The sequence below is a fragment of the Charadrius vociferus genome, unplaced genomic scaffold (genome assembly GCF_000708025.1).
Source record: "Charadrius vociferus isolate BGI_N301 unplaced genomic scaffold, ASM70802v2 scaffold608, whole genome shotgun sequence".
Lineage (NCBI taxonomy): Eukaryota > Metazoa > Chordata > Aves > Charadriiformes > Charadriidae > Charadrius > Charadrius vociferus.
The window spans coordinates 474,400-495,863 of record NW_009649605.1 but is presented as its reverse complement, the minus strand read 5'-3'; the positions used below and the strand labels follow the sequence as shown (position 1 = coordinate 495,863).

Here is a 21,464-nt window from a genome sequence, read left to right as displayed (position 1 = left end):
CCATAATTGTGTTACACCTGACTGCCCAATCCCAATGAGTGGAAAACAAATCACTAACAAAAACTCTCCCCCCTCCCCTTCCTCTGAGAAAACCCCATCTCGCCAGTAACACGACAGCTCTGTCTCGCTCTGCTTTCTATTTAAACTGCTTTATCCTATAGAGAAACAACGCTACCCACCTGTTGGTGTCCACCACCTCTGCCGCTGGCACTCCTTCGCAGCCCGGCTCCCACCACCAACCCCAGTGAGCTACCGAGTGCCTGAGTCACCTATTAAAAAAGGAAGCTGCAAGCTCAGCACCAGTCTCCCGGCCCGCCTGGCCAACCACATGTCATCGGCTTTGCTCCCAAAATCAGCCTCCCTGAGCAAACACAGCTGCTAAGCAAAGCCCTTTGTGTCGCCGTGTGCGCCCCACGGTGGTCCATGGACCGCAGGTTGTGTAACGGGGCTTGAGATCTGAGGGCTCGCACAGGGCTTGCATGAGCCGTAGGGAATTTTTTTTTGGGAAAGGGATAGCCCAGTGGTGCAAGTTGTGCCCCCTCCATCGCTCACCGAAGGGAGCGGTGCTCCAGAGAGCATCCCACCCTGGCCAGCTGAATCTGGCAACCTCCGGCACTGCCTGACACTGCTCCTCTGCAGACCAACCTTGAGTTGGCCACGATGGTTGCTGGACCCAACATGTCATATGCCGTGGAGTACAGATGTGTTATGGTCTCACCCCGTGGCTGTGCCACTGCTCGGGTACCGTCAGGCACTCGGTGCATCCCACAGCACAGGACTCAAAACCCAACACTTGAAGGCCAGTGGGAGCAAAGGGACCCATGTCCTTGGAGGTGAACCAACATGGAAATGCTTCTGGGTGCTCTGGGCTGGCTGTTTCCTGGGAAATTGGGGCCATTTCTGCTATTCCTCCCTGCCTGGGATGGGTTGTGGTTTACTCCCGATTGGATGGTCATTACCAGTTGGATCCCCTGACTCAGGCTGTGTGGTTGGACATGTGTCCCCATTTCCACCTGCTTGTCTCCACCATGCATGTCAGTGAAACCTCAGCAACTCACTGTACCCCTCCTGAAACTGGAAGCCCGTCCCTGCAGATGAGGACCCCATTTCTAAGTGCTTCTGTCCCTGGATGTGGGACCTGTATGTGCTGAATCACATCTACCCCATCCTTCTCCCGTATTTTCCCCCCAGAGAATTGGTCCCCTGACAAAAGAAGCTCCTAAATACCGGCACCGCTCCACGGCTGGGCTGGGGGAATTTGTGCGGATGGGTAAGCACCCATAAAAGCTGGCTGGGAAATCAGTGCTGCCGCTTAATCCGGGAGCCTGGCAGCCCATTGGCGGTGCTCGGTCAGCGGGGAAAGGTTTAAATCTCTAGCCCCAATCCCTGTGCCAGTGGCCCTGGTCCATGGGGAAGCTCTGCCGGAGGAGACGCACGCCGAAGGTGGCGTGGGAAGTGGGGCAGGCTGCCTCGCTGCCCCAGTTTGGAGGCTGCCGAAAGGGTGAGTGGTCCTGGGATGCTGCAGAAGAGGGTGTGTGTGGAAGCATAGCCCTGGGAAGGTGAGGGTTTGGGCAGGGGAGAGCATCTGTACCTATTTCTCATTGTCCTCATGACCTGCTTTTGAGGCTTCAGCACATGTTAAAATGCCCTGTGCTATTTTTTCCAAAGGAAGGGGGGAAAAAAGATGGGACAAGGCTGCAGCACCGATGGGATTTTAGATAGCCTCTAGTAAAGAGTGAGGATCACTGATGGTCTACAACATCCTGTTTATCCTCACGGGTACTCCCTCCTGACCTCCGGATCACACTTTGCTCTGTTTGCAAACTGCAGTGTTTTATCTCATTTTCAGTTCTACAAAGGACAGCGAGGATTTGAAATTCAAGCTTTTCTTTTTTGCCATGGATTGGCCAGTTATGCGAGAGAGTGGCAGTTGTAAACATGTTATTTTTTCAAAAGAAGTCATCTGTTTTTTGACTGTTTTGGACCAAGTTACCCTTTTGTTATAACTACATGTGCTAGGAATTGTCCTTTAAAGTGAGAACTGAGGTTTTCACATGCTCACCTAACTGACTCAGATGTGAGAACACCACTGATTACGGTTAGATAGCTAACAGAAATCATGCAACTTAACAACACTTTCTTTCTGATTCCAAACTTTCATGAGCAGACTTTGTCCTTTCAAATAAGTTTGTACAGCATCATGTACAATAGATCCCTGATTTGGAGGTGGGGGCCATCTCTGGTACAGATAATAAATGTAATGACTGACGCACATCAAAAAAAAAGAAATCATTCTCTTTCAAAAGGGTTTAAGAAAGATTTTGCGCTGTCTGCAAGCCATACGTCACAATCACTTGAGCAGCTCTGGAGCATAGAGCTACTATATGAATTCTAGAGGGGAGAAATGGTCAGAAAAGAAAAGCTCCAGAACCAGAGGAAGGTGCTAAACAAATAAGTAATATAAAATAATGTAACTAAGCAGCAGCTGTGTTGAAGAGGAAATAAGATTTAAAGTATCATTTCGTGTTTTAGGAATTGTATACTAATTCATAGTCAAACAATTAACAGTTTGCACATGTATAAAGTTGCATTTGCAAATCTGAGGGGGTGGGAGGGGGTGAAGGAAAAAAACAGCTACTGAAGAGTGTCTTGTTTCCCGCACTTGAGTTTCAAAATCAGATCTCTTTGCAATTCCCAGCACCTCTAAACTGAAGGTTCATCATCTTTAGTCACTTCTGCAAATGTTTTTGGCTCCTTGGTGTCAGCTGGACTTTCCTTTGCAGGAGCAACATCACAACCCCCAGGTAATTTAAACAGCTCCCAGGAAGAGTTGGGAAAATTTAGCCTCAGGCGGAGCTGAGTATCTGCCCCAAGGCAGCTCGGGGCTATTTCTGGGCTTAGCAAAAATCCAGGAATGTGGACGACTCTATTCCTGGTACCAAAAAAATGCCAAGAAGCTCTGCTGAGAGACAGCTGCGAGTGGCATTGCTGGTTGGGGACGTGGCCTTCCCGAGTGGGCCAACTGCTGTGGGGTTCTCTTTCTTTAGAGAGGGACTTCAACGTCACCCGGGTCAGTTCCCCCGCTTTTGGGATACAGAGTGCCCAGACAAGGCTGATGCAGCCCCCGCTCTCCGCTCAGCATTTCCTCGTTCTCCGTGTTCCTCTGCTATTTGCAAAGGGCTAATAAAGGCCCAGCGAACCTTTAATAAATTGCTCCCCCAGGCTGTGTATCGGGGGATCTTGGTATCCAGCACTGCCCCCTGACATGCTGGGGATCGTGTATCACACCCTGCTCACGCCAGCACCGTTCTCGTACCCTCTGGTAACTCTTTGTCTGTTATATATACAGGGGGGGTTTCACTGAAATGCTGATAAACACTCTTGTTTGACATCCAAAGAGAGCTGTTTGTATTTCCCTGTTTCTCTGTTTCACCTATCCCTGAATGCTGGCCGGCAGCAGGACTATTTTTATCCCTAACCCGTCTGCCAGGCTCTGTGTTCTCTGCGAGCTCTACCTTCTCCCCCAGAACAGCATCTCAGCCCGTGCAGACTGCAATGCGGGATGACCATTCATGATAGCAGCATCCCTCCTTCTAAAATCCCCTTCCCCAGGGAAAGCAACACCGAGCTACTCGCTGGAATAACCTCTGCTTGGGGAGAGGGCTTCTCGGCATGCCGCGAATACCAGACCTTTTAAGGGAAGCTCTCTCTAATGACCCCAAGGAGATACCTTGGGAATGTCTGTGCGGGCATGAGCCTTGTGAGCATCACCGGCCGCACATCCCGCCTGGGAGGCAAAGCACAGCCGGGATCAGGGCTGCAGCGTGCATCTTTAAGCATTTCTCTGCCATGCCATGCCACGGTGTTTACGCAAGGGCATTGCATGGATACCACGCGGCTCTGAGGAGCGGTTGAGACCCTGCCTTTGCTTTCTATTCTTATCGTGGTGTTTCCATGCTGCTGTCAGCTCTTTATCACTGACAGCCAAGAAAACTTAATACTGTTTTGGAAGAAACAGCCACAGCCAAAAAAAATTTAGCAGTATCCTTTAAAGAGAAAACCCCAGCCCACTTGTAGCTATTGAGTTTCCCTGGCATTTCCATTTGTTTCTGAATGAGGCAAATTGCCAGTGAGAATATGAGGGAGGAGAGAAATGGTTGGCTTTAAAAAAGTAAAATACCAGGTTGTACAGTACTTAATGCAAAGATTCTTGCTACTATGTTCAGACACACTTCTGGGGGTTTTGCTGGTGAAAAGAAGGATTTTCATCCTCCTAGGAACAGCATTAGGGCATCCTTGCCTTGTTTCCCCCCCAAAAGAAGTTTTTGTATCCTCCAAAATACTGCATCTATTCCAGGACTGAAAACAGCCTTTGTAGGATGTTCCTACTAATTTCCACCCATGCTGGATCCCTGAATTGCCACTAGTGGATTATCTACCACTTTTCCCAGACAAGAACACAGGTTTTCATATTTTGCCTCTTCTCATCAAGTGATATTTATACCTGAGGCAACAACTCTACCTCTCTTTCCCCAAATCCCTGTTTTCTAATAAAAATCTGAAGCTACTTCACATATTTTCCAGTGAAGATTTGGGTGAAAACTGGAGACCTGGGGGGAACTGGGGAAAGTTAACAAATTTTTGTCATTCTCACAGCAATTGGCATGATGTGTATCTCAGAAGGAAATGTTAACCACCACCAAATGCATGAGCAGAAAAATACTGCTTCTGGCTCAGGCTGTTGGGGTCAGGCCCTTCACACAGTGGCTGAGGGGCAGCACCGAGACCTGGACCTGGAGTCCCAGCTCTCTTCTGCTGGCTACAACACAGACCTTAAAGCTAAAAGGCTTCAGCAAATGGATAATCAGGTATGAGACACACACACTGGGGTAGATTTCTGCTTCGTCTTATAGAGTGGTGCAAGTTTTTGGAGTTACTTTCCGTACGTGGGCACAAATAGGGAGTGGTATGGCCATATTGATGCTGCTAACCCAACAGGCTCCTGAAGCCCTTTATTTGGCTCAGGGTCACAAACACATTTCTCAGCCCTCCCTGGAGACCTGGAAGGGAAGAAATTCCCTTCTTAACTAATCCTACTCTGCCTCCTGTTCCCTGGGGATGTAACATGAAGCAGAACTCATTTCCCTCTGAAAAGTCCACATTTTGCTGCCTGCTGCCTGCCAATCCTGACCATGGTTTTGATCTGGAAGATGTCCCCTCCACCCGCAGCATCCATCTGGTTCACCTGAATCCTGTATAGATTCTTTCCCTTATTGCTGGTCACAGAGTCATGGTAAATAACAGTATTTTTTTGGGGAGAGAGTGGACACTGCGATCTGACCCTGTGAATTTACACCTCAAAGCTAGGAACTTCAATATTTCAGGACAGGGGAAAGGCACACATGTACAATGCTCTGTTTCTGCTTTGAACATGTCCAAGCACCCCAGACAATGGTGCTGAACCAGACTGAAGCCACCGTCTGTGGAACACAGAGAATGTGCCTTCTGCAGAAGACAGTGGGATTGACCAAGCTCTGGGCCAACAAAATAAAATCCATAGCTTTCCATGAGCTGCAATACTGCTTTCATAGCATGAGGCACTAAACATCTTCATTTACCCCTCAATTTAGCATCAGTCTGAGGTTCATATTCATGCAACAGTTCACCCCGCTCTAATCTACCCCAAAATTACTTACAGGGAGGTCTTGGTAGTCCCAACAGCTGTGCCACGCCGTAGACAGCCCCAGTGGAAAATCTAGGTGAAACTCACGGCCCGGCAGCCCTTAGTGTATCCTACAAGGAGCCCTGCTCCACTCCCCACACCCTCGGTCCTGTTCACTGCCTCCCAGTGGTCTCTGGCAGCCGGTTTTATCGTCGAGTGCTGGGCTATGTTGAGAGAATGAACCACTTGGTCTATTTTTAGGGAAGAGTGAAATTGCTCTTCCACCAGGCTGAGTCAATCATGAGTTTTAGCAATCCTACATGGAAGCTGGGAAAGTCTGGGGGCCTGGCTTATTTTCAGAACTTATTCATTCAAAATACCGCTGGTGTAATCTGGTACAGGACAGGGGATGCTTCCAGGCAGCGGTGCAATGGGGAAGAGGCATTTCCCTGACTCACTGTCATGTCCTCAGGCTGTGATCTGCACGGCCAGCGCCCCTTCACTGCTGGCCACAACCAAAGTTTTAAGGGAAAAGCTGGGAAGGTGACAGGTATTAGCTACATTTTCTGGTTCCCTATTTCCTCATCAGTTCCAATATTTCAGCACTAAGGAAGAAAAAAACAAATAAATTAGGAAAGTGAGGGGAAGTGTGTATGCCAAGAAGGATGATCGAGCCATCTGCTTTACGGTCCCCTGGGAATCATCCCCGTCTTTGCAGTCCCTTCCTCCGTTAGTGATGCAGGTAGCTGCTCTGGGTGGTGTTTTCAGGGGGATAACAATAAAGCACTCAGCCCCAGAGGGCTGTCGATGCCCTCCAAGCTCAGCTGGGCAAGAGGTACTATTTTTACTATATTAATGGTGGGTACAGCTGTGTGCCAGAGCTGGAGACCCTGGCCTGACCATGCTGATTTGCAAATATAATAATAACCAATGGCTCTGGGGCTTATTTTAACAGTCCACCTTTACTAAGGTGGGATAGCGATATGGCTGAGGAACCCAGTAATGTTTGAACCAGGTTCAGTTGCTCTGTCTTGGTTTACTTTTCTGACACCTTTAGGGAGAAAAGGCTTGAGTAAATCACCACGTAGTGATGAAATGAGACGTGGTTGGCTATGCCAGTACCAGAAGTCGCCATCACCTGAGTTAAAACATTCACTCAGAGGTTCTTAGGATCACAAAACACAGGGCGAGAGCCACAAGAGACCCATGCTTGGTCCCACCCTGCTTGTCTATGGGTGTCTATGGGCTATGCCCGTGACCCGCAGTACCCTATGCCAGACAACATGGGACTGGAGTGACGGGAGAGAGAGATGCACAGATGTGAGCTGTGCTGGATCACACGGTCTCAAGGCAAAAATCTTACCTATTTTATCTGCCAGCACAGAAGCTGTCTTAGCCTTTCTGTGCCCCAATGCACTGTTAGAAATACAGGCTAGGGGCCACCGAAGGCAAAGGCAGGGACCGGGAGAATGAGGTACTGCCCACTGTAGGAGAAGATCAGGTTCGAGATCATCTAAGGAATCTGAAGGTGCACAAGTCTATGGGACCTGATGAGATACATCCGTGGGTCCTGAGGGAACTGGCAGATGAAGTTACGAAGCCACTAGCCATCATATTCAAGAAGATGTGGCAGTTTGGTGAAGTTCCTGCTGTCTGGAAAAGGGGAAACATAATCCCCATTTTTAAAAAGGGAAAAAAGAAAGATGCGGGGAACTACAGGCCAATCAGTCTCACCTCTGTGTCTGGCAAGATCATGGAGCAGATCCTCCTGGAAACTCTGCTAAGGTACATGGAAAATAAGGAGGTGACTGGTGACAGCCAACATGGCAAATTGAGCAAATTGTGCCTGACAAATGTGGTAGCCTTCTACAAGTGATGGTGGATAAGGGAAAAGCAACAGACCTCACCTACCTGGACTTGTGCAAAGTGTTTGACACTGTCCTGCAAGACATCCTTGTCTCTAAATTGGAGAGACATGGATTTGATCGATGGACCACTCGGTAGATAAAGCTGGATGGTTGCACTCAAAGATTTGTGGTCAACAGCTTGACATTCAAGTGGGAACCAGTGATGAGTGGTGTCCCTCAGGGGTCGGTACTGGGACCAGTGGTCTTTGTTTAATATCTTTGTTGGTGACATGGACAGTGCGATTGGGTGTACCCTCAGCAAGTTTGCCAATGACACTAAGCTGTGTGGAGTGGTTGACATGCTGGGAGAGGAGGGATGCCATCCAGAGGGACCTGGACAGGCTTGAGAGGTGGGCCTGTGTAAACCTCATGAAGTTCAATAAGGCCAAGAGCAAGGTCCTGCACCTGGGTCATGGCAATCCCAAGCACAAATTCAGGCTGGGTGGAGAATGGATTGAGAGCAGCCCTGAGGAGGACTTGATGGAGCTAGTTGATGAGAAGCTCAACATGAGCCGGCATTGCGCGATCGCAGCCCAGAAAGCCAACCATACCCTGGGCTACATCAAAAGAAGCATGGCCAGCAGGTCAAGGGAGGTGATTCTGGCCCTCCACTCCGCTCTGGTGAGACCCCACCTAGAGTACTACACTCAGCTCTGGAGCCTCCAACAATAAGAAGGACATGGACCTGTTGGAGTGGGTCCAGAGGAGGGCCACAAAGATGATGAGAAGGCTGGAGAACCTCTCCTATGAAGACAGGCTGAGAGAGTTGGGGTTGTTCAGCCTGGAGAAGAGAAGGCTCTGGGGAGACCTCGTAGCGACCTTCCAGTACTTAAAGGGGGTCTACAGGAAAGACGAGGAGGGACTCTATCACAGAGTGTAGTGATAGGACGAGGGGTAATGGTTTTAAACTGAAAGAGGGTCAGTTTAGATTAGATATTAGGAAGCAATTCTTTACTGTGAGGGTAGTGAGGCACTGGCACAGGTTGCCCAGAGAAGTGGATGCCTCATCCCTGGAGGTGTTCAAGGCCAGGCTGGATGGGGCTTTGAGCAACCTGGTCTAGTGGAAGGTGTCCCTGCCCGTGGCAGGGGGGTTGGAACTAGATGATCTTCAAGGCCCTTTCCAACTCTAACCATTATATGATTCTATGATTTTACTACCCCAAGGTCTTTCAGTCTCTCTGCAATGTGTTTGTACAGTGTGTAGCACAGGGAAATCTCTGTTTCAGATGAGCTCATTGGTCACATAAAGATCTCAGCAGTATCATGCTGACTGGGTGAGTTGCAACCCCGGTCCCCAAGGGGGCTCCATGCTCCTTGCTCCAAAGGGCCAAGCAACCCCCTGTTGCTCATTTTCCAGTTTAAGATGCTTAAGTTTTTTGGTTCCCTCCTCCTGAACACATTTGATGGAGTTTTACAGGGTTCTCTGGAGGGGCTGCTGCCCTTGTCTTTGCCCTGTGGGTCTGCAGGTATCAGTCTGTGATGCCTCACATCAACTGGGCTGCAATTCAGCGTGCGATGAGTTTTCCTCACCAACATCACATCATGTCCAGCTCCAGATGACCATTTGCTTTTGCTGAAGCTCCTGGAAGGGCCCAGCTCCCCACTACCATAGGCCAGTTTCTTTAAACATCCTGCAAGGCTACGAATTACTAGTTCCCTGCTGTCTGTGTTAAGCCCAGTGCCTAGGAAGATCACCACCCCTCCTTCTGAAGTGGACTCTGTGTTCTTTGTTGCTTCCTTCAATAAATGAGGATCAGAGAAAAGAGGGTAATTAGAATGGGCTGAAATTTAACCATCTAGGGGTGGGGGGAAATACAACCACCCTTGTTACTGCTGCATGCTGAGGAGGACACTGTACACCACGAGTGATGGCTGTGAGCGAGGCAGCACTAAGCAGCCGAGGAGGTGCAGACCACAGTGGCCCCTGCTAAGTGTTACCCTGCAATGCAGAACAGGAAAGCAAGGGACGTTGTGAGGATGGTGGTAGACATGTCTTTGGTTGCCAGCCAGGCTGTGTGTCAGAGGGCCGGGGATAGCAGGGTGTCCTGGTTTCAGCTGAGATAGAGTTAATTTTCTTTCTAGTGGTTGCTGTGTTTTCAGATTTGTTGTGACAGGAATGTCAATAAGACATATTGTTTCAGTTGTTGCTAAGTGATGTTTATATTAGTCAAGGACTTTTTCCAGCTTCCCACAGAAACTAAGAAAGGGCATGGACAGAACAATAGAGTGGCCATAGATGTCATGCTCGGTATATAAATGGGTGTTGGCCAGGGACCGGGGAATCCATGATCTCTGCTCAGGTCAGGCTGGGCAACCACTTCACCAGGCAGTGAGAGTGACTTATGTCTTGTATATTCTTTTACCATTATTATTATTATTATTATTTTTATTATTGATATTGATATTTTCCTTTCCCATTATTGCTGTATTAAACTATCTTTATCTCAACCCACGATTTTTTTTTTTTCCCTTTCCGCTCCTTTTCTCCCTCTTCTCCCTACCCTTCTCAGGGGCGAAGGGGGCTGTGTGGTCCTAGTTGCTGGCTGGAGTTAAACCATGACACAGGCGCTGCCAGAAAACACGCACCCGCTCAGGTAGTGTCAGCTGGGTGGCAGGGACGTCAGCAAACACAGCAGCAGGCTGGGGACAGAGGTATCTTATTTATTCCATATGGGTGGAGGGACATAAAGGCGGGAGGTGAAGGGCAGAACAGCTCAGTCAGCATCTCATGACGGGTATGCCTCTGTGTGTCCTTGTGGCGTGCATGTGCCCGGCAGGAACACACAGGGTGTGTGCATATATTTCTGCGGAGCGCTCTCTTCGTCTGCGATGTATATTTGCCTGTCTGTCTGTCTAGATGCAACACACAACATATACAGGGGTGGTGATGTGTCTGCATGCATGGCTGGCTGTTCATGCTCCAGCTGTCTTTCTCTCCATCCCTAGGTGGAGGACCTGCTCTGCTACAGGTTGTGACTTCCACATGTGTCCCCCCATCAGTGTTGCTGCGAACCACTCCTGCGAGCGCTCTCCTGCAAGCCTGCGAGATCTGAGCTACCTGACAGCTCTGCACGGCTCCTCGGGGAAGGGTTTTTCTCCTCCTGTCTGAAAGACAGCAACTAATTAGAAAGCAGAGAGGGGAAAAAATTAAATCAATGGGACACCGGTCCTTTCTGAGAGGCACTGAGAGTGTGATGGAGGATATCAGCAGCCCAGGGGTCAGGAGCAGAAGGCAGCCCTTGACTGAGGCTCTTGCTGGGAGCCGAGAGAAGAGTGTAGCAGGGGCTCAGCAGGGGAAAGGCTCGTTAGGTTAGGTGGGGTAAGAGCAGAGACAAGGGCGCGCAGGAAAAGCCAACTAGATAGGACTAGCCTGTCTGTTTTGATCGCTGCTGCCAGCCCAGCTGCTGGCAGAGCTCAGCCAGGCGCCAGCGGAGGCTGATCACTCTCCTGCCCACCATGAGTGCCTGGGAACCGCTGCATGCTCCCACGGCAGCCCTGCTCAAAAAGGTGCCTGTGATCCCAGCATCTCCGACTGGCTGTCACAGGAGCTGGGAGAGGTGAAATGGGATGGATGGCACCTGCTTCTGCCCCTTCCTTCTGTGATGTGGGGTGCTGGGGGGTGGGGGGAGGTGGGTCTCACCCCAATTTTCCCTCCTGGCTGAGTCACAAGAGGCACAAAGCACTTAGAGCTGGACAGGCTGGCCGCTTACAGGAGTCTCGACATTCAACTGTCACTTGTCACACTCATGAAAAGTGACTGCTGAAAGGGAAATGAGCTTTTAAGGATTATTTTGACTGCAGGAGCGTCTATCATGGCAAGTGCCAGAGCTGCCTTGAACTCAGAGCCATCTATAGCACAGGCACAGCCTTTTATCTTAAATCAACATTTCCCCCCCACCTTTTAGATCTTTCCAGTTCACCAGTGATGTTCTCCCAAACTCGTCTGCTGAGCAGGGTGCTGCAGAATGAGGGATGCTGGCTGCAAGCCCCCAGGTCATGGGGAGGTGGAGGATGACAGCCTCCCTTCACCTCTGGGGCTGAGACATGGTGTCCGGTGGCTGCTGTGCAGCAGCATCCTTGTGGAGACCAATTTTGGGACCGAAGTGGGATGGTTTCATTGTCGCTAGATGGCACTGTACTGCCTTACAGGAGAAAGTCTGGGTTCTACAGCGAAGGGGGAAAAAACATGCCCTGCCAAGCAAATGTTGCAACCAAGCCTGGGTCTCCCTGATGAAGGATGGGGGAACCCACTGTTTTCTGCCCTCTCCTTCGCCTCTTCTCCTTGCTTTGAAAATTCCCCATGGGTAGAGGTCGAAGCAAATACAGAACAGAAAGGGGGAAGAGGAGGAGGGAATTAAATGCATTTTTGGACGCTGTCTGGGTGCTCTGTAATTTGCAGTCACATCAGGCTCCTGTTTCATCTTTGCACTGCACCGAGGTAACGCCCTCGTGTGCCCTTCAGCTGAAAGCACTGAATAATGGAACTATATTAATACATACATGCACGAGCATATGTATGTGTGCAAGCTGGGGGAACAGCATGCCCGCATGCGTGGCCCTCTTTTCCCTTTCTTGGCTGCGATTTTCCTCTCTCTCTGGTTGCCAAAATTCATCTAGAAGTTGTTAATTTTTAAACCCAGAGTACTCAGGAGATTCTACCTGCAGCAAATTAGCTGGTGCCTTCTTCTTTTTAATATTAAAGGACTAGAGCTTTCAATCATTCCCCTTTGGGGAAAATGGTTTCTTGATTTGCCATCTTCCTTCCCAGAAAGTATTTTGTTCTATCGTGTAAGTCTTCCACTGCTCAGTTTAATCTCATTACTGCAAACTATGGCCACTTGGACCTTTTTAATTGGTAACTTGGTGACATCTTTGGTGGCAGGTTCCTCTGGATCATCTAATATCATCAGCGTGACTGGGGATGTAGCCTAGTTGGTTTAGCTGCCTGGCAGTGGGCTTTTCTACGGGGTGTAGCAGCCTTCCCCTTTGAGCAATGCTCAGGACTCCAGCAGCATCTCAGAGGTGACTAAGCTGGGTCTGGAAAGAGATACAGCAACTGGTGCTTTGACTTCATGTGTACTTCACAGAATCATAGAACGATTTAGGTTGGAAGACACCTTGAAGATCATCAAGTTCCACCCCTCCCCCTGCCATAAGCAGGGACACCTCCCATTAGTTATTCAGCTCTGAACAGTTGCATGGACATGTGTTTGCTGATAAGCCAAATGCCAGTCAGCAGAGCTGTCTTGAACAATGGCAAGCTGTTGTCCTCCATATCATGGCGTCCCAGACCTGAGAGCTGTGCTCTGTGCTTAAACTTACAACATCGTATGGCTTCAAACCACTCAACACTGCCTTTCCCATCCCAGGTCACTGCATCTGTTGTCTGTCCCCTCCTCAGCCCTGGGGATGGGCTGTGAGGCAGTCCCTGGGTGATGGTGAGAAGGCTCCTGTAGAAGATCTGCCCTGGTCACTGCTGGGACTTGTGGAGCACTGATGTCTCTCTTGCTCCATTGGAATGACCAAGCACAGCACAGGTATAGTCCCAGACATGTGGTGTCCCAGAAGGGACATCTAGTTCCTGTACTTTTTTAGGAAGCATTACAACTCCTGCCTCTGAGCAAATCCAGCACCTACATCAGCAGTAGCTGTCGTATTCCCAGCTCCCTGCCTGCATCTGCCTCCATGCAAAGCCCAGCTCTACTAAAGAAGCAGTGCCTGAGACGACATGAAGTCTTTGCTATTACAAGGCCTTTGAGTCAGGGGTTGGAGAGTGGTGTAAGGCTCCAAGATAGACCATGATTCATCATTCGCCAGCCAGAGGAAAAGATGTTCTTTGCGCTGTAAAAGACACACTGCAGCTAATACTGTGATCTTGTTTAGCAAGACAGCATGGTGACTTCACGTGCTTTGACATTAAAAATAATCCCAGCAGTGCTGTGGAAACTTCAGCTCCTTCATTTGTCTGTGAGTCTGTGTGAGACACTTCTTTTCCCATGCAGTTGGGTAATTAAATACAGTGTCTCAAATCCAGGCAGCGTGTGGGTTTTTTTTCCCCCCTTCTTGTGTGAAAGAAAAGGAAGAAATGGAAAGGACTGAGAACAAATCCTAGATAGATGGGATATGGGGTCCCTGGATTCCTGATCCAGGTCCAAAGGAGGCAGGATGGTCCACTGGTCTCAAAACCAGTGATTACGGGGTTTTTGGAGTGCTGTTTCCTTCTGCCTCAAATCAAACAGCAAAGTTTGTTAAAATTCAACCCTTTCCCATGCAAAGCTTCAGCTTGGATCCCTCTCTCTCTTCACAGATGCCTCTTGCCTTGAAATATCCCTGACCTGCTTTAGTCCCGATGATATCATAGCGTTAGGGATCACTTACGTGCCCGATCTTAAGCCAAGGATGACTGTGTCTGATACACCACTGCTGCCAAATTCAAAAAGGAGCCCAGCCAAGACTCCTTAGTTAGGTACAAAGGAACCTCTGCCTTTTTCTATCCTCAAGGCTGAGGTGCAGGGAGATATTACTCATCCCAACCTAAAAATGGACTTATTTCTGCCTTGGTATTTAATACCAGCTATTTTTAAATGCTGGGATAATGGCATAGGGAGAATCAGTGTGGCTCTGTGGACTCATCATTGGCCCAGATCCCAGCTGTGTTGGGATTTGCCAGCTCTGTGCGATGGGACCGATCAGGGCTGGAAGGCTGCAGGCTTGGAGTTGTCTGCTTCTCTGCGCTCCCCACGCTTGGCCACACTCCTGCATGGCCAGTCCTGGCAGTACCCACACCGTCCCCAGCCAGAATCTCCCAGTCAGTTTCTGCTACGGGACTACATGGGAAATATAACGTTGTGCAAGGACCAAGCAGACCCTTCCCAGTTGCAGCTATAGAGCTGGCAGTAGAGTAGCAATGATGACCAGTAACCAAAATAAATCCAACTCACAGCTTCTGCCTGTGGCTGAGTCATCGGCTGTATCCGGCACTGAGGAGATGATCGCCTGTCTGTTGTGGGACAGCTTCCTTCCCTGTGTGGGAACGAGAGCGGGGAAACAGGTAAATTCCCATAAATGGAAGGAATTGCACAAAGCCCCAGTGTGAGGAAGGCAACTGCACCAGAGGCTTTCCAGAGGCAAAGGTGGCCCTAACTTTGCCTCCACACATTGTGTGAGGTTTGGACTTATTTTCTGTAGACCTGACCCAGGCTTGGCTTTGCTCTGTTCTCTCCAAGGGCAGTGCTTCACAGCTTTTTGGGCCCCTGCTCTGTTTCCAGAGCTAAGTGGCATTTTCTCTACCCATTCTTGTTTTTGAGGCCACCATTGCTACTCTTTCAGGGTTAGGTTTATCCCTCCATTTCCTTTCCCTGCTCCCAGAATTATTTCAGTGTCTCAAACCCAGTAATGACTGGTGGTGTTCTTTGCTGTACTCCCAGTGACAGGACCAGTCCCTCCTGTGCCGCAGTAATCACTGGAGTGATATCATATGGTGGTGAGATGGACATGAGTATTTCAGACAAGATGTCATCCATAATTAATATTCCAGATGATAAAAACTTCATGGGACTCTCTTGTTTCCTTGACATAGGTGTCTCTCCAGTCTAGGCTGCCAATTCCCACCAACTCCTTGCCCCCAGGAAAAGGATTATGGCAAGGAATAATCTGTTGAACATACGACCTGTGCCCCCGATACCATTAAATCACCGAGAGCTGGATGTGACTAGAGATAATCTATGTGGGAGCACAGAAAGAAAGATGGGTGTCTCGGCTGAGAGGACTGGGCCAAGATGTGTTGTTGTGTCTGGGCAGAGTAACAGGGCTGGAAGGAGGTTTAAGTCATAGGTGATTATGAATTTGCGCTTGCTCGTAGATGCTGCCTGGCTCCAGCCATTATTATCTGCTTACATGAAGTGGCACTAACATCCATTTCCAGCTTCTTTGGTGCTTTAGTATTTAATAGTAGAGTCAGGTCTATCTTTCACTTGTCACAGCACATGGCACCCCTTTTCCACTGGCCACTATGGCATTGCAGAACCTGGCCTGAGGGAGACCCAGCATGCATTTGAGGATTTGAGGTGGTGTGTTGTCTGCCAGCTTTTAGTAATACAGAAAGAGAGGTGACCTCTATGCCGCAGGGAGGTGATGTGCCAAGGAGTTTTCTGTGGTAGGCTCTGTTGTTTACCGTCACCACACCTCGGAACAAGCTCTGTCCTGATGGTAGCTCTGATGGCACAACACGGCTCCCCTGTAAACCTGCTCCTTCTTCCCTAACCACGGAAGGTCAGGCTTCTACAGGGCAGCCCCCATGCCCAGCGAGTAGCACGAGTGGATGATGAAGCAGCACCATGAACCCCAACCACTTACAAGGATGACTCTGGACACCCAAAGAAAATAAATTTCCAGGAGCTTTCAAAGAAGATCACTTACTAACCTTTACAGGAGACTCCTTCCATTTGATGGTGGCAGGAGTCCATTGTGTCTTTCTCTGGATGGTCTGAAGAGAGGAAGGGAAGGATGGGTCTTTATGGGGTTTGGTGTCCATGCTCAGGGGTTGGATTGTTGTCATAATTCTGGCATCAGTCTCCCTCTTCCTCAAAATGCCATTGGGAGATGGTGTCTTGAGTGGAGTAAAAGGTAAAGTCTTACACCGTTGAGTGGCTTTAGGAGTGTCAAAGCTGGTCAGGAGTCCTTTGAGATTCCTTGTTTGGGCATTGATGTTAGGAATGGGAAGATCCTCCATGGACTTGCTCCAGGAAATATCACTACGATGGCTTTGAGATAGGGAATGTTTTTTCCCCGTTGGACTGACATTAGTCTGTGATAGATATCTTCTCTCCATGAGCTAAAAAAAACCAAACAAATATCAAAATAGGCTCATACCTATCTTAAATAATAAATCAAGTGAAGTTTTTATTTCCTGCTCTTCTACTCCGAGCATCATCCTTGTTGACATTATAAATTTCTTTTGGGGATGACAGAGTGTCCCATCACTTTCTGCTCTATGTTCCCGGGAGTAAATGTCAGAGACACACTTTAGCCCTTTCTGAAGTGTGAGAAGTTTCTGTCTTGCCTGTTTCCGGTGTATCCTCCTAATTTGTCTGTGGTCATGCAATGAAGCTGTGGAATAGAATAAATATGACCACTGGCTCTCTTCCTTCTTGGATCATTGTCTTATCCCCATCTCCACCGTATTCCTCTAGGAAACTGTGTTTCCAAGCAGTCAGGAAATCCCTCTCTTTATCATTTCGTAGGAAAACTCAAGTTTCATCTTAAAAACCTGATTGGAAATAAAATTTTTCAGATTCTGCCTTTTTTAATGAGGTGCAATTCAGCATTCTCTGGTCTGTTGTAATCAACCCTGTCTTCAGCAGGTAAATTGGATGAAGTCTAGAGTATTTGGCTTCCAGTGTGTGTTTTTATCATTGTTATTCCAGGTTGTAAGAGGCCCTTATCACAAAGCAGGACCCAACATGCAAATACAGAGCCAAGAGCTGCACCTTATGCCAATGAGTTTGCAATAAAAATATGATATAAGGGAAACTGGTAGGTGGGAGGTGCACCTTTGCCATCATGTGAGAACAGTAGTCACAACTTCTAGTTAGTGGGGGGATTCAGTCGAAGCTGCTGAAATGTAGACATCTAAATGCTGTGAGCAAAATCTACTCATGAACTTGATGTCTAAGTCTCATTACAGTCAAAAGCAGCAAGAAAGTGATTTCTGCACCCTAGGGTAGACAGTTTTCTTTGTTAGGTACTTGGTGTCATTTGACACACACAGGGTAACCCTGAAAACCTTCAGCTGCTGGTGGAGGAGGGCAGAGATGCCACAGTGTCGTATCTGTCAACCCAGTGTAGCTGTCTGGGTGCCTTAATGACTTTCTCTGCCTTTGTGTCAGGCTAGATCCTTCCCTCACTTCCTAACCAGTGCTAAATCCTCTGCCAGGTCCTACACCTCTTGAGTGTCTTCCATTAGGCCCTAATCCTACAATTTATTCATTCCAGAGCAATCTGAATGTTATATACGAAGCTTTCATTGCATCCTGGAGCATCTTATATGTGTTAGTCCATCTGTACAAACTAAAAGGGAACTGGATCTGACCTGCCCTGAGATATCCTCAGAACAGCACCAGATATTGCAAAAAAATGCTAGATGTTTGTTTCACTCTAATTACCAAGACCTGGAGCATTATGTTGTTAGGAAATGCTCTGTCCCACCTGGTCTGAGCCTTTGGCTCTCACCTTGGGATGTTCTTGCTTAGACATGCTGCTTTCACAGTCCAGGATGCTCTGGTACCTGCAGGGAAGACAGAGATGGCACCTTAATCCCTTTTTAGCCTGAATGCATTTTCCCATATAGTAGACAGGCTCTTTCTGCCGTCCCCTATCCTCTAGAAAATATCAAACCCAATAGACTTCAAAAGCAATCTCAAAGAGTGAGAGAGCTGTGAAAAATTCCCCTAAGAGGACTGGTTTTAGGTCTAATGGATTAGTTTAGTGTAGTGCTGCTAGATCCAGTGTGATCCCACTCCTCCCAAGCTCTGTGCAGACGTGTCCATGGAGCACCCCTTTTCCTCACTGGTGGGGTGTTCTGGGGGGGGTTATATTGGCTGAAAATGGTGCATTATTGCACTTTGCTGATACGTGGCTTGCAGCTGAAGTCAGGCTTTCCAGGTGGTCAATGCACTGTTTATTTATTCAGCTTTAACCTAATGTAAAGGGATTTATCAAGTCTGTACTTGACCTATTATAACACTAGTGATGAGTGAGACCTTTGCAGAAGAAATCTTCTCTTCCTTGCTGTGGGGAGTGCACTTTCAGCTTTCTCCAAAGACCCTGTCAGGTAGATGACTATTTACAGTGAAAACTGACTGAGTTTGGGATATTCGGAACTAAACTCTCCCAAGGGGAAGTTCAAGAGGCAGTCTTGGCAGCTGCTCTGTCACTCTTATGTTGAGGGAGATGTACTTCGGGTTCTGTTGCTAATCTTATTTGTCTCACTCTTGGCAGTGCTGGAGTCTGATCTCAGTTATGGGTTGTAACCAGAAGAGAAATTATCCCTTAAAGAGCTTGGGTTGAAATGTGACTCTCCCTGGAGCATTTCGGTTAGAGACAGTTGAGAGAAACCAGGAGAGGATGAGATGCCCATACCCCTCTTGTCTCCTCATCAGCTCATCTCTCCAGCATTCGCTCGTTTCCCTCATGGCACCTTACAGACTATTAAGATTAAAAGCTTTAATTATCCATCTGGGGATGCTCCAGTCATTGGGGTCGAGGGCAAATTCCTCTGTGCCGTTGTATTTGGGGAAGTTTGTTGAGTGTGTCTGGCTTTTAAACTGGGACTTGTCTTCCAAGACTTAATAATGCATTGGTAATATATAATAGCTAAGAGCACTTACGGCAGAAAAGTACTGCCCTCTAGCTTGAGACCTGACATGCTGAGATGCTGTGCTTGGGAAAGACCTTACCTGAGTGAGATTTGTTTATTATGAAGGTGGGAGAGAGAAAGTCCACCCTGGAACCCCCCTAAATTGAAGGTGAACTGCAACCATAGATTAGCCACCCACCTGGCAACCAGTTCAGAGACGGATACAGATTTTCTCAGAGGAACTACTCTGCGCTCTGGACTGCTCCTTGGAGAATGGCACAGAAAAGGAAAGGACTGAGCTGGCCTTGGCTTCTCAGCTTTTTCCATGTTCTCTGTCTGCTGGCATCAAAGTGAGAGAGCAAAGGTTATGGTGCTGGATGTGAAGATCCAGGGAAAAGAGACCAACGATTAGTACATCCATCTCCACTCATGGGATCGGTTTGTCAGTAAAGGCTGTGGAAAAAGTGCTGCCTACAGTGACGCATCTGCAAACCACATCACATAAATTCACTTTTGAAAAAATAAAATAGGGTTAAAGAAGACATAAATTAAATTAAATTACTCCTAATGCAGGGAATGGGTCTTTTCCACCTCTGTCTACAATTTTTCTCATTCTCTTGGATCACCCAGTTCATCTCTGTGACAGGGAGAGGGAAAGGACCTGAAGAACAATAAGCTTTAAATAATCTAAAAATTATTTGACAGAAATTTTGTATAGGCATCATTGGTTGAATTTTTCTTATGTTTCCAATATTGCAGATCTGAACCAGCTCTGAATTTAGGCACTAACTGGAAAATTAAGCACCTCTTGGACTCTTCTGCCAAAAACATTCTTCTTTTCCAGGCTTCAGAAATGCGCAGCAGACGTCTCAGGCATTGGATTTGCAATGACTGATCTGACACTTGGAAGTACATTAGGTCATCTGGGGTTCATTTTCTGAATTTAGACAGAGCTCTAGGGACCCACAAGTTATATGTAATTGCTCTTTAATTACTGACACAGACATTCAAACTATGGGATTATTGGATACTCTTATTTAGATTTTGAAAGCACTTGTTTTAAAAGCTGTCTTGCTTGCAAAATATGTTTCATGAGCGATTTCTGTTGCACTGGTCTGAATATTAGGCTGTGCCCAGAGCCATCGTCCACCCGTGTTTGGGTGTCTGTTTCCAGATGCACTCAAGAGGAGTAGATTTTTATGGGGAAGGGGGTGACATTCAGCAGTCTCTGAATCTCTGTGTCCCCTCTCATGCCTTTAAGACATCTGAAATCAAGACCAGAGGGAGGGAGATATATTTCTCACTAGTCGCTTTAGAAATTTCCTTTTTTTTTTGTTTTCCAGGTCATTTCCTGCGATGTTAGAGAAGAGACAGACTTGTTAGATCACAGGCTCCCACCTCCCACAGTCCGGGGATTGTTTCCCATTTTTGCGGTGGTGTCTAACATTAAACAATTCCAGGTGAAGAGCCCTCGAGGGATTTATTCTGTGACGGAATGAGCCTGTTAGGAGGGAAATGTTCCCTTGTTTTCCATTTATATCCCCCCTTTTCCTTAAATACAGTACAGGCAGCCGATGGAAATACTCTTTTCAGCCCACCCTGAACAGTTCCCACAATCAGCACAGCATCCCCCAGTTGCTAAGGGTTTACAGGATTTTTCTGATATTAATTCATTCCATCTTCTGTGATCTGGGAGGTTTTTTTTTGTGTAAAATCACTTACATGCTAGAGTGCTTTCCTCCACCCGAGATCTGCCATTTGATAGTCTCCTCGGGGCTCTTCAGTACCACGCTTCTGCCTCCTTCCTCGCCTCCTTCTTTTACAAGACAGGAGGCAAAGTCCCTTGGCAAAGCTGCAATTAAATATTAAAAGCTGATGTGCAAATGGGGATGGTGTGAATTGGAGAGCTGGCACTGAAGAGCAGAGGAGATGAAGCCTCCTCCCTGCTCCTGTCAGCCCGTTGCCAATTATTGAGGTCTCATTCTTCACCATAAAACCCCCGGGTAAATTCAGGTCCCAGCTGGGTCAAGAAGAGCCATTGAGACCCATACTTAGATTCTGATTTGGGTGGAAATCTGCTGGAATCCAGCTCCCCACCTTGTCCCAGGTGGAGCAGAAATGAGCTCCTCTGCATGGGGATTTTTAAGTGGATGCTTCTGGCACAGGTCATATATTCATCCCCCAAACCAGCAAGTTTTTTTCAGCTTAGCATGTGGTCCCCTTTGCTTGTGGCTTCACTGGGGAAGTTTTGCATGAGCCGCAGGAGAGAGCATCTCTCCAGGGCGTTAACAGCTCTGGGGAATACACTGCTCCTCCGGGAAAAAATGAAAGGCAGGTCAGGCACTAAGGGAGGCAGGGTCCAGATGAACTGAATTGGAATATTTCAGTCTTGGGGGCAAGAAAGGGCAGGACTGTCTGAGGGGATTAAATTTAGGCAATGTCTAAGTCTGATTAGAGTCAGAGTTTGGCAAAAGCAACCTCCTAGCCCTCTCAAAAAGTGTAATGGCCACGAACAGAGCTGCTTCTGCACCTTGCAGTA

The 21,464-nt window shown here is 48.0% G+C and overlaps 1 protein-coding gene across 1 annotated transcript in view; it reads right to left on the bottom strand.

Annotated features, from left to right (window-relative positions):
- XIRP1 (xin actin-binding repeat containing 1) overlaps nt 1–5,852 on the bottom strand; it is a 21,464-nt gene extending 15,612 nt beyond the window's left edge. Inside the window, exon 1 of the mRNA XM_009890471.1 lies at nt 5,697–5,852. The gene's annotated coding sequence lies outside the window, so the exon portion shown is untranslated. The remainder of the gene's footprint in view (nt 1–5,696) is intronic.
- Between the last annotated feature and the right edge of the window lie 15,612 nt (nt 5,853–21,464).